The sequence below is a fragment of the Halichoerus grypus genome, chromosome 14 (assembly GCF_964656455.1).
Source record: "Halichoerus grypus chromosome 14, mHalGry1.hap1.1, whole genome shotgun sequence".
In the NCBI taxonomy this organism is placed as follows: domain Eukaryota; kingdom Metazoa; phylum Chordata; class Mammalia; order Carnivora; family Phocidae; genus Halichoerus; species Halichoerus grypus.
In genome coordinates, this window is record NC_135725.1 from 33,085,310 (window position 1) to 33,095,781 (window position 10,472).

The 10,472-nt window shown below is 42.1% G+C and overlaps 1 pseudogene; it reads right to left on the reverse strand.

Moving 5' to 3' along the window:
- Positions 1-8,718: 8,718 nt before the first annotated feature.
- LOC118518818 (large ribosomal subunit protein P1-like) lies at positions 8,719-9,087 on the reverse strand (annotated as a pseudogene).
- Between the last annotated feature and the right edge of the window lie 1,385 nt (positions 9,088-10,472).

Sequence of the window (10,472 nt, forward strand, 5' to 3'; positions counted from 1 at the left end):
GAGGGTATGTGCTATGCTGAGTGCTGTGAAGTGTGCAAGACTGTTGAATCACAGACCTGTACCTCTGAAACAAATAATACAATATACATTAAAAAAAGAAGAAGAAGATAGCAGGAGGGGAAGAATGAAGGGTGGGGGAATCAGAGGGCGAGACAAACCATGAGAGACTATGGACCCTGAAAAACAAACAGGGTTCTAGATGGGAGGAGGGTGGAAGGATGTGTTAGCCTGGTGATGGGTATTAAAGAGGGCACGTTCTGCATGGAGCACTGGGTGTTATACACAAACATGAATCATGGAACACTACATCAAAAATTAATGATGTAATGTATGGTGATAAACATAACAATAAAAAATTTAAAACAAAGATCACCCATATACATATAAATGTTTGTATCTATGACCTTTCTAATATGGCTATGAAATCTAGCTATCTATATATTTTCAAAAGTAATCATATGTCTGAAACAGTGGTGATGAGTAAGGCCAGTTGATCTGTGCTTACTTATTGTTACAGTGCTTCCTAAAAGAACCACAGTCCATTTACAATTTACAAAAGGCAAAGGCTGATTTGTTTTGCTGTATATAGTTCATTTCATAATTATCAGAATTATTCAAAAAAATTTTATAGTGGTGTAATAACTGTAGCGGTTCTGAAATGATATTATGGAAAGAAAAAACTTTTGCAAAATATGCATTTTTAAAGTTCATGGTTTGTAGGCACAGATGTTAAGAGCATTTTTCCGTTAAAATCAATAACAATGATGGACGCCTGGGTGGCTCAATCAGTTAAGCGTCTGCCTTCGGCTCGTGTAATGATCCCAGGTCCCGGGATCGAGCCCCACATTGAGCTCCTTGCTCAGCCGGAAGTCTGCTTCTCCCTCTGCCTGTCGCTCCCCCTGCTTGTGCGCATTCTCTCTCTCTCTCTATGTCAAATAAATAAATTTTAAAAATCTTTGAAGTAAATAAATAAAATCAGTAACAATGAAAAATGGTTGTTTGCTTTGTGATAAATTAGTAACAATCTATTTAATCTTCAGTGAAGCAACTCATTTGGACAAACAATTCTTTTACAGTTGTTATATGAAAAAAAACCTGATTACTACATTGGAGTGTTGGAGTAGGTAGAGTATGAAGAAACTTTTTTTAAACTAATTTAGGGTGCTGTTTAATATTGACAGTCCAGTCTCTACATAAATAACCAGCTTGCAAATCAGCAAATAGAATGGTAGAGAGAAGGAATTGTAAAGAATTTAGAAATATAATGAATAGGCTTAAGTATCTCCTTCTCTTGAAGTGGCAATGCTCTAGGTGTTTTGGTGGCAATTTGATATTATACATAATCATTCTGAATTATAGAATTTTGTTTATTGTTCCTTTGAAGAAATAAAATCTTGGCACATCCTAAAAAGAAAGAAAAAAGAAAAAAAGTGTCCTACAAATCTTTAAGGAGCATTCATAAGCCTGAGCACAGTCCTGTAAACCTTCTTGTCATGCATTTATTTCAACGCTGTTCTAAGGACTTTACATCTATTATCTTCTTTAATCCTCACCAAAGCCCCTTAAGGAAGAAATTTCATAAGTGAAAAAATTAAGGCAGAAGATTAAGAAACTTGCCCAAGTCTCTGCAGCTTGTAAATGGCAGAGTGGACATTTGAATCCAGGTGCGTCTGACTCAGATCCAGGGTCTTGGCTATCTGCTGCCTCCCAAATGGCAGAAGTCCTGCTGCCACTGTTGAACATTAGTCACTGTTACCAAGGATTGTCCAGGAACATTTTTATAGTGCAAGCGTCAGGGGCACCTGGTTGGCTCAGTCAGTTAAGCATCTGCCTTCAGCTCAGGTCATGATCTCGGGGTCCTGAGATAGAGCCCTGCATCAGACCCCCTGCTCAGCAGGGAGTCTGCTTCTCCCTCTCCCTCTGTCCTTCCTCCCACTCGTGTGTGTGCGTACTCTCTCTCTCTCAAATAAATAAATAAAATCTTAAAAAAAAAAATAGTGCAAGCATCATATATAAAACATTCCCAAAGGTTTTCTCTGTATGAAAGAGGGCACTTACCAGAGGAAGTGTTTTTGAATATTAATTGCCAATAACAAATCCTTAAAACTAATCTATACTTTTTGTGCAATAGATCTTTAAGCAAGTATTTTTTAGAAGTAGAATAAGGATAATGCAGTCTGGGGGCGCGTGAGTGGCTCAGTCGGTTAAGCGTCTGCCTTCGGCTCAGGTCATGATCCCAGGGTTCTGGGATCAAGCCCTGCATTGGGCTCCCTGCTCAGTGGGAAGCCTGCTTCTCCCACTCCCCCTGCCTGTGTACCCCCTCTCACTGTGTCTCTCTCTGTCAAATAAATAAATCTTTAAAAAAAAATAGAATAAGAATGATGCAATCTGGGGGCACCTGGGTGGCTCAGTCATTAAGCGTCTGCCTTTGGCTCAGGTCATGATCCCAGCGTCCTGGGATCGAGCCCCACACTGGGCTCCCTGCTCAGCGGGAAGCCTGCTTCTCCCTCTCCCACTCCCCCTGCTTGTGTTCCCTCTCTCACTGTGTCTCTCTCTGTCAAATAAATAAATAAAATCTTTAAAAAAAAAAAAAAGAAGAATGCAATCTGCCTAAAAATAGCATGATGTGTGACAGGGATATAGGTGCCTTGCGTGGGGGAGCTGGCAAACAGAGGGTGACAGGTATGCACACATACACACATGTGCATACACACATGCACACACCTTGGGAAAGTGACCCTGCTACCATCTGAGAGAGAGAGAGAGGCATAGTGTGTGCTAATCCCATTTCCAACATTGTACAGAGGCTTGTTAATATTGAAAGGCTCAAGCCTGGTGACTTGAACTAGCTTATTACATAATCTTTTCTTGAGGCTGTGGTTAAATTGTGGTGGAAGTTTGGATCACCCCCACCTCATTTCCCCCAGGATGGCCTATAAAACTCTAGAGGTGTCAGTTCTTCCTCCTAGCAGATAAGCAATACCTATCAGTTCTTGTGGATGGACCTTCTTTGCTCCCCCTCTGGACATGGCTTTTGGGCTTCAGGAACAGAACTATCACCCTCCACATCTTTTAAAATGCAGTATGTTAGTAATGAAATCAGTTTGCTCCCAGCACCACCCCTCCCCCCCAATTCCCAACCAAAGCTTTGGATATTCAATGAATCATTATGACTGCTTAATTTCAGGGAGTTCTGCTGGATTGCCTCTACATTTCTCTGGATGGGTAAATAGGGATGGGCCTAGCTGCCTACAGTAGCTGCTAACCCCAGTCTGTAAAAGCAGGGTCTGTATCTGCATCCCAACCTCCACTGACTGAGTGGACCCAACAGGTACCTGTCCTTGGGGCTCTGAATTTTCCTTCTGTAGTGTCATATTCTCCAAGCCTGGGGACTAAAGAAAAGCAGAGCCATTGCCTTGTTGCCAGGGCAACCAAGCAGGTGCTCTGAATCTGGTGGTTCATAACAAAATGTTTAGTTTCTCCTTGCTGGGAAGCAAAGGTTGTTCTAGCTAGGGCAGAAGTTAGATTGCAAGTGGTCACACCTGGAACAGTGTTTGCCATGTGCCATCAGGAGGTCAGACAGGCCGGCTAAATCAGACTCCATTACAGAAAGCTTACATTGGAAAGCTTGTAAGGCAAAGAGCTAATACTTAACCCAAAGGCCAAAGGCTGGGATTGCAGAACCAGGATTTGAGATTCAGGCAAACTGGGGTTCAGTTTACAGGAAGGTAGAAAGAAAAGAAAGGTCCAAGGGCACTGCTGTAAAGAACCTAAGGGTGTTTGTAAGTAAAACCAAGACAACACGAAACATAAACATTTGTCAGCTTCATAGCAAAGTGTAACTTTCTGTCTCCTACCCAGCTCTTAGGTGAGTTAAAATAGGCCTTGTTTCTAGTTCCAGGCCCTGGGGTGCACATGGTGAATTATATTATGAAAAAGCTCCTTTCTCCATGCTATGATATTACCTTGGCTCCATCTGAATACTTTGGTCTACTTTGACCTCTGCTTCACCACAGACTAGCTGAAATCTCAAGTCCTTTCTTTCACAAAGTCTTCTGTCCCAAAGTTTTGCAGATAAGCCTCAGACAAGGTCCTAGTCAGCTCTTACTTAAGGCTCTGCAGACCTAATGCAGTCTGACTGGCAAACAAGCATACCAATAAAACAAAAATCTAAATGCCTTGTCATGATCTTCAAGGCTTATCTGATCAATCTCATCCTATTACCACGGCCTCTCATGTTTACTTCCTTCCAGCTTCACCAGTCTTTTTGTTCCTTGATCATGCCAACTTTCCATATCACCATAGACCCAGGCCCTGCCTCAAACCCTGTACTTTATAGGGGCCCATCTAGCCTTCCTTCATCCATGCTCCTCCCTATAGAATGAGGTCCACAAGTCAAGAGACTTGCCTACCAAGACCCAGTACCTCCCACTCTTCTAAGTCACACATGGAATTGCTGGAACCACAGAAAGCTTTGTCCAAAGAGCATCAAGCCTGCTCCTACAGTCTGCAAGGACCTCTTCCCAAGTCTACCTCCTGAGGCAGTCACTCCCACTGGCATGTACATCTGTAGAGCCTGTGGTACACAGCATATTATGGAGTACAATGACATTGAAAATAATTATTAAACAACATGTTTGGTTATGTCTGCCCAGAAAAAAAAAAAAAAGGATTAAATTAAAAGCAGTGTCTTTGAAACTGTGCCCTGAAGGTCAACTCATTAAGGCTTTGTTAAACCAGAAAGGTAGGGAACCTCAGAGCTCAAGTTCCCCTCAAGACACATTTATTCTTGTCTCTTTTGATGAAAGTTCAGGAACTTGCTCCTAGTTTTCCAATAAACTCAGTGCCTATGTTTGAGGATTAAATCCAGCACTTCATAAGTCCACTGCAAACTAATGCTACAACACAACCTTTACTACTGATGGTCAAAACTGTCTCCTTAAAATATTTTCCAAATCAGAATGTCAATCATACTTGGATTCTGGTGCAGAGATTAGAATATTCAGTACTTGCAATCTTAAAAGAGTTGCTCATAGACACTGGCTTGCTGACACAAACTAAATGATAAACGTAAATAAAAATGATCAGATGCTATACAGCTTTTCAGAAGGTCTATAGCTCCAAGGGATATTAATTTTATTAATGAATAGTAAGTTAATTTATAGTCTAAGCTGGCCAGTTATTACAGAGGTAAATAGAACTTATATTTCTACTATGCAAATATTTTTTAAAGATTTATTTATTTATTTTAGAGAATGAGAGTAGGGGGTGGGGTCCGAGGTAGAGGGAGAGAGAGAATCTCAAGCTGTCTTCCCGCTGAGTTCAGAGCCCAACGCAGGGCTTGATCTCAGGACTCTGAGACCATGACCTGAGCCAAAATCAAAAGTCAGTTGCTTAACCGACTGAGCCACCCAGGCACCACTTTATTGTGTAAATATTTTTAAACGCAATCTGTAGTTAATTTTTAAACAATCTGACATTTACTACATCTTCTCCATTGATTTTCATAGAAATAATGGAGAGCAGCAGTCTTTCAAAATTAACATGTGCTTATCTACACATTTATGTCTCCCTTTCTAAGTTCAACTAGTTGGTGTTGGGTAAGGAGAGTATGGAGGGCCATTTTCTTAGCTCAGATTCTTAGAAAGCAACATGAAGCAAAACTCTGTGCTAATTCTTCCTTGGAGATTCAGAGCCAGAGAGGCAAAAACAAAGGGAAAAGGTAAATGAAGCAAGGAAGGACAAAAAGGTAATACAATCTTTTGTGTATTTACTGAGCTGGTCATACTTATAAAAGAGACTTAACAAGTTCTTTGATAATGTGGGATATCTCCAGAAAGGCATTTTGGAATTACTGCATCTTGGAATCTTTGAAGGGCAGGCAATTTATCTTTCAGTTTTTTTCACCTCCCCTTTCCCATAAGTAAAAGTTTGCCCCATAAGGCATTAACTCCATGCTGTTCCTACTCTATAAAGGCAAACAGATTTTGATACTCCTTACAGATGAGGATTGGAAGACAAGCATTCACTACACCAATACCCACATGGCAAATGTCAGAGGATAAATTAATGTGCTTCTGTAAATATAACCATATCCTGCCCACAAGCCATGACTGAGACTGTCACTACTGGATGTATGGTGGTCCACCATCATCTATCAACATCCCTTGGTTTTGAGAGAATAGAGAGGTGAACTGAAAGGAAATGCAATGGGGACCACAACCCCCAGATCCTTCAAGTCTTATAGTGGTGCAAATCATTGCAATCCCTTCTGGGATAAGGCATTATTTATAATTTACCTTTTTTACTGAGGGAGTAGTCAGTTTCTGGCACTGTCACTTGGCCTTTCTGAAAATAATGACCCTTAATTTACATAGTACAGGAAACCCATGTAAAAGTTCTGATACCTATTTCAGCTGATAGCTATTCCATTTATATATTCAAGGAAAAACTAGAATATATGTAGGGAATACCTACAGGACAGGTCTGCTGACTCATTGATACCACTATGAATTGGACTTGCACTAAAGCTCCATTTATCATCTGGCTACCATAACTCCTATTCTAACTGGAAGACAGGACAGTATTTTGGGCCTCTTAATATTAATGCCAGTGCCAGCTCAGACTTCCTACCTAACAGATTTGGAAAGCCTGGTTATTGCCTTTTCCCCTGGCACACTTGTAAATGACCAAAGGTCCCCTTAGGGAAGGATCAGAAGAATATTTGTCCTATATACTCTACTGGCATTGCTAGGTTCTTCCTCAAGGAAACCTGGTCTCGCCTTCAGTCAATGGACTCTGGGTCTATTTAGTTCTAGAAACTGGGTGAGTTTTCACTATAGCACTGATGTGAGCTTTCCAGCTCTTCATTTTCTATTATCCAAATCAAGCAATGCCTAATAAGTTCTCCGTGTATCTTTTTTTTAAAGATTTTATTTATTTATTTGACAGAGAGAGACACAGTGAGAGAGGGAACACAAGCAGGAGGAGTGGGAGAGGGAGAAGCAGGCTTCCCGATGAGCAGGGAGCCCAATGAGGGGCTTGATCCCAGGACCCTGGGACCATGACCTGAGCCGAAGGCAGATGCTTAACGACTGAGCCACCCAGGAGCCCCAGTTCTCCATGTATCTTGCCCCTAAAATCACTAGATCCATGTAAGTCATGGCACTCTAACTGCTATTCTGATTTTGATGCCCATTGCAATAATTATGTCCATCTTGCCTCTGAGAATTAAGTCCTGCCACTGGTCTCTTTCATTCTGGAATCCCATTGTCCTCATTTATATTAGATGGCCTAATTTCCATGCCACATCTCAGTCATTACCTGCAGAGAACAGACATCACTAAGCTTCCTAAAGAAACTGGCATACTGAGTCCTAGTATATTTCCTATTGCCTTAGAGATAGGAGTGAGCTCTGAGTCCTTCCAGGGAACTTATAATCAGAATCAGTGATAGGTCCTCAGGTTGTACATAGTAAATCCATTCTAACATTCCTGCTTCTCTGATCCATATGTCTTCATTGGTCAATATAACGCCAAGACCACTGGCAACTTCACCTCACATACTCTAGGCCATTGTCATGACCAAGTTTCAAGGAGCCAAACTGACAGTGTGTTTAGAGCAACTCTAGGTCCTGGAACATTGAATCCTGAGTCATACAAGATACCCCATACCTGTGAATTCTCCCCTATCCAGACTTAGATTCCCCTGATCTGATATCCTCAAAATCCACTTCTATACATATTCCCTTGTTTCCTGCTGATACATAAGGGCCAGATTCTGTCATATGTTTATTAGGTAGTCTATTTCTTCCCTAAGCAGGGACTGTATATTTCCTCTCAGGCTGTACTGAAATATGATCCTGGTTATTGGCCCAGAGGTGATAAGTTGTGGCAGAGGCAGCTTTTAAAGAGAACAAGTATCATCTTATTAGCACCTGCTTCGGGTGAGGCCATTGTAGAGACTCTAGGAAAGGGGAGGGTGTTTTCCTTTGGCAAAGGAAACCAGTGGATTCCACTGGCCCAGGAATTATTCCAGGGAATTTTTTAGTTCAGTGTTCTTAGGTTTATCCATTCAAATATCCTCATCACAGGTCTTTTGTGCCCTCTTCCCCATCTGGGTCCTGGTTTTAAATAGTATATATACATAGAAGTTACAAATTTAATTTCCTTTACATCTCTACTGTCCTTATAATTAGAATCTGGATCTGATTTTCAAACCAGTCTACCCTGAGACTGGACTACCATTGACACCTCTGGTTTTCAGAGGAACCCTTAAGTATGCCATTAGCTGCCCTGAGTATATCATTTTCTTTTCTTTCTTTCTTTTTTGGAGAGTGGGGGAGGGGCAGAGAGAGAGGGAGAGAGAGAGAGAGAATCTTAAGCAGACTCCATGCCCAGCACAGAGCCCAACTTGGGGCTTGAACCCATGACCTGAGCCAAAAGCAAGAGCTGGTGCTCAACTGACTGAGGCACCCAGGCGCCCCCTTTTTTTTAAGAGTTCAGTTATTTATGTTTTTAAAGATTTTATTTATTTATTTGAGAAAGAGAAAGAGATCGCACAAGTGGGGGGGAGGGGCAGAGGGAGAAGCAGACTCCCTGCTGAGCAGGGACACCCCCCCACACACACCGGCACAGGGCTTGATCCCAGGACCCTGGGATCATGACCCGAGCCGAAGGCAGATGCTTAACCACCTAAGCCCCCAAGAGTTTAGCTATTTACTGAACAGTTTACAGAAGAGGTTTAGTCAAAAAGACCAAAGTCCATGTCATCATCAGACTCCTCCGATTCTTCTTTTTTGGCTTCTACTTTCTTCTCCTCAGCTGGGGCAGCAGCGATGGAGGGAGCAGGACCTCCTGCTAGGGCAGCACCAGCTGCTGGGTCAGGTCCACCAGCCCCTAGGTTGCAGATGAGGCTTCTGATGTTGACATTGACCAGGGCCTTTGCAAACAAGCCCGGCAAGAAAGGTTCAACATTTACACCCTCTGCTTTAATGAGGGCATTGACCTTAACCTCCATGATTGTCACCTCATCATCATGCACAATGAGGGCCAAGAAGATGCAGGCGAGCTCCTAGACAAAGGCCATGGTGCAGGCAAATCCTGAGTGTTCACTGCCGGGCTCAGTGCTAGTTGCCGGATAAAGTAAGGGCCTGACCCCAATGCCGACTTAGCTTTCTCAGAAGGACTGAGCTCCTTAGTGGCAGCTGAGGAAAGTATCATTTTCTTTATATAAGATTTCTACTGCCATCAAAGGCAGTCACACCATGTGACAAGTCTTATAATTAGTATTTTCCACATAATGATCTCGGAATGCCTTGCCTTCTACCTTGCATCTCCTCCCAACTAACCACAGGCAAAACTTCATTGTGATTTCACTGCCAGGGGTCATTATCCTCCCACTTACCACCGCAGTGGGGTCTCTATTGCCTTTAGTCAAGAAGGTAAACCAACTCCAAAATTCCATCCTGAGAGTTTTCTTTTTAGGGCTATCCTGGAATCCATTTTCTTAGCCTCAATTTAAACAACAACAAACAACAAAAAACAAAACAAAACAAAACAAAAACAGAGCCCAAGGCAAAGCTTTTGTGCTAATGTGTTATTGGGGAGTATAATGTCAGGAAGGCAAGAGTGAAAAAAAAAGAGAATTCATTCAGGTAAGGAGAGAAGGTAAACACAATAGTGCATTACTAAACTGGCTGTAGCAATGGACTGCTCAGTGTCACGGGACCCCTCTAGAAAAGGCCATATGGAGCCATTCTGTCTCGAAATCTTCTGTTAGAAAGGGTAGGCAATTTATCTGCTGATTCCTTCCTGTATCCCATCTCCCTTTAGTCATGTTTGCTTATACAATATTAATGCCCCTGTACTTCCTCATTCCCTCTGGACATCTACTGGTTCCAGTTGGATCAGACAAGGCCCTAGAGATACTGCGATAAGCAGTCAAGAACCATGAAACCTGTGGGGTTGAATGGATCATTGGAGTCCTGGACTTTCAGCCTGATGCTCACATTTATTTACTCCCCTACTTTTCTGAGAAAGCTGAGGCCTTTAACACTTCCTGCCTGACTCACAGATGAAAGCCTCAGGCACCTTAAAATAAGACTCCTGCTTCAGCTTCCTAGAGCCACAGATAGTCTTTCCAAATTTCAACTCTTCCTTGACCTCTGGACATTCTCTTCGTGATATCCATTGACTCCATCAGGCCAGCCATAGCTCTCCAGGCTCTCAGTGTCCTAGGGTAGGCCCTAAGTTGGCAAGGCAAGAATCAGAAACATTCATTCCAGTATGAAAATATCTTCCTTTACAGCTGAATACCACCTCTCAAGCCTGAAAAATAGCAAAAAAAAAAAAAAAAAAAAAAAAACACAACTGATAAAAATCCCCTCATGGCCCCCTTCTCTGCAAGACACTAGGTAGCTACACTGTAATTTAGTCAAGATGAATGAAGCCCCCAAACTTTTAAAAGTGTTA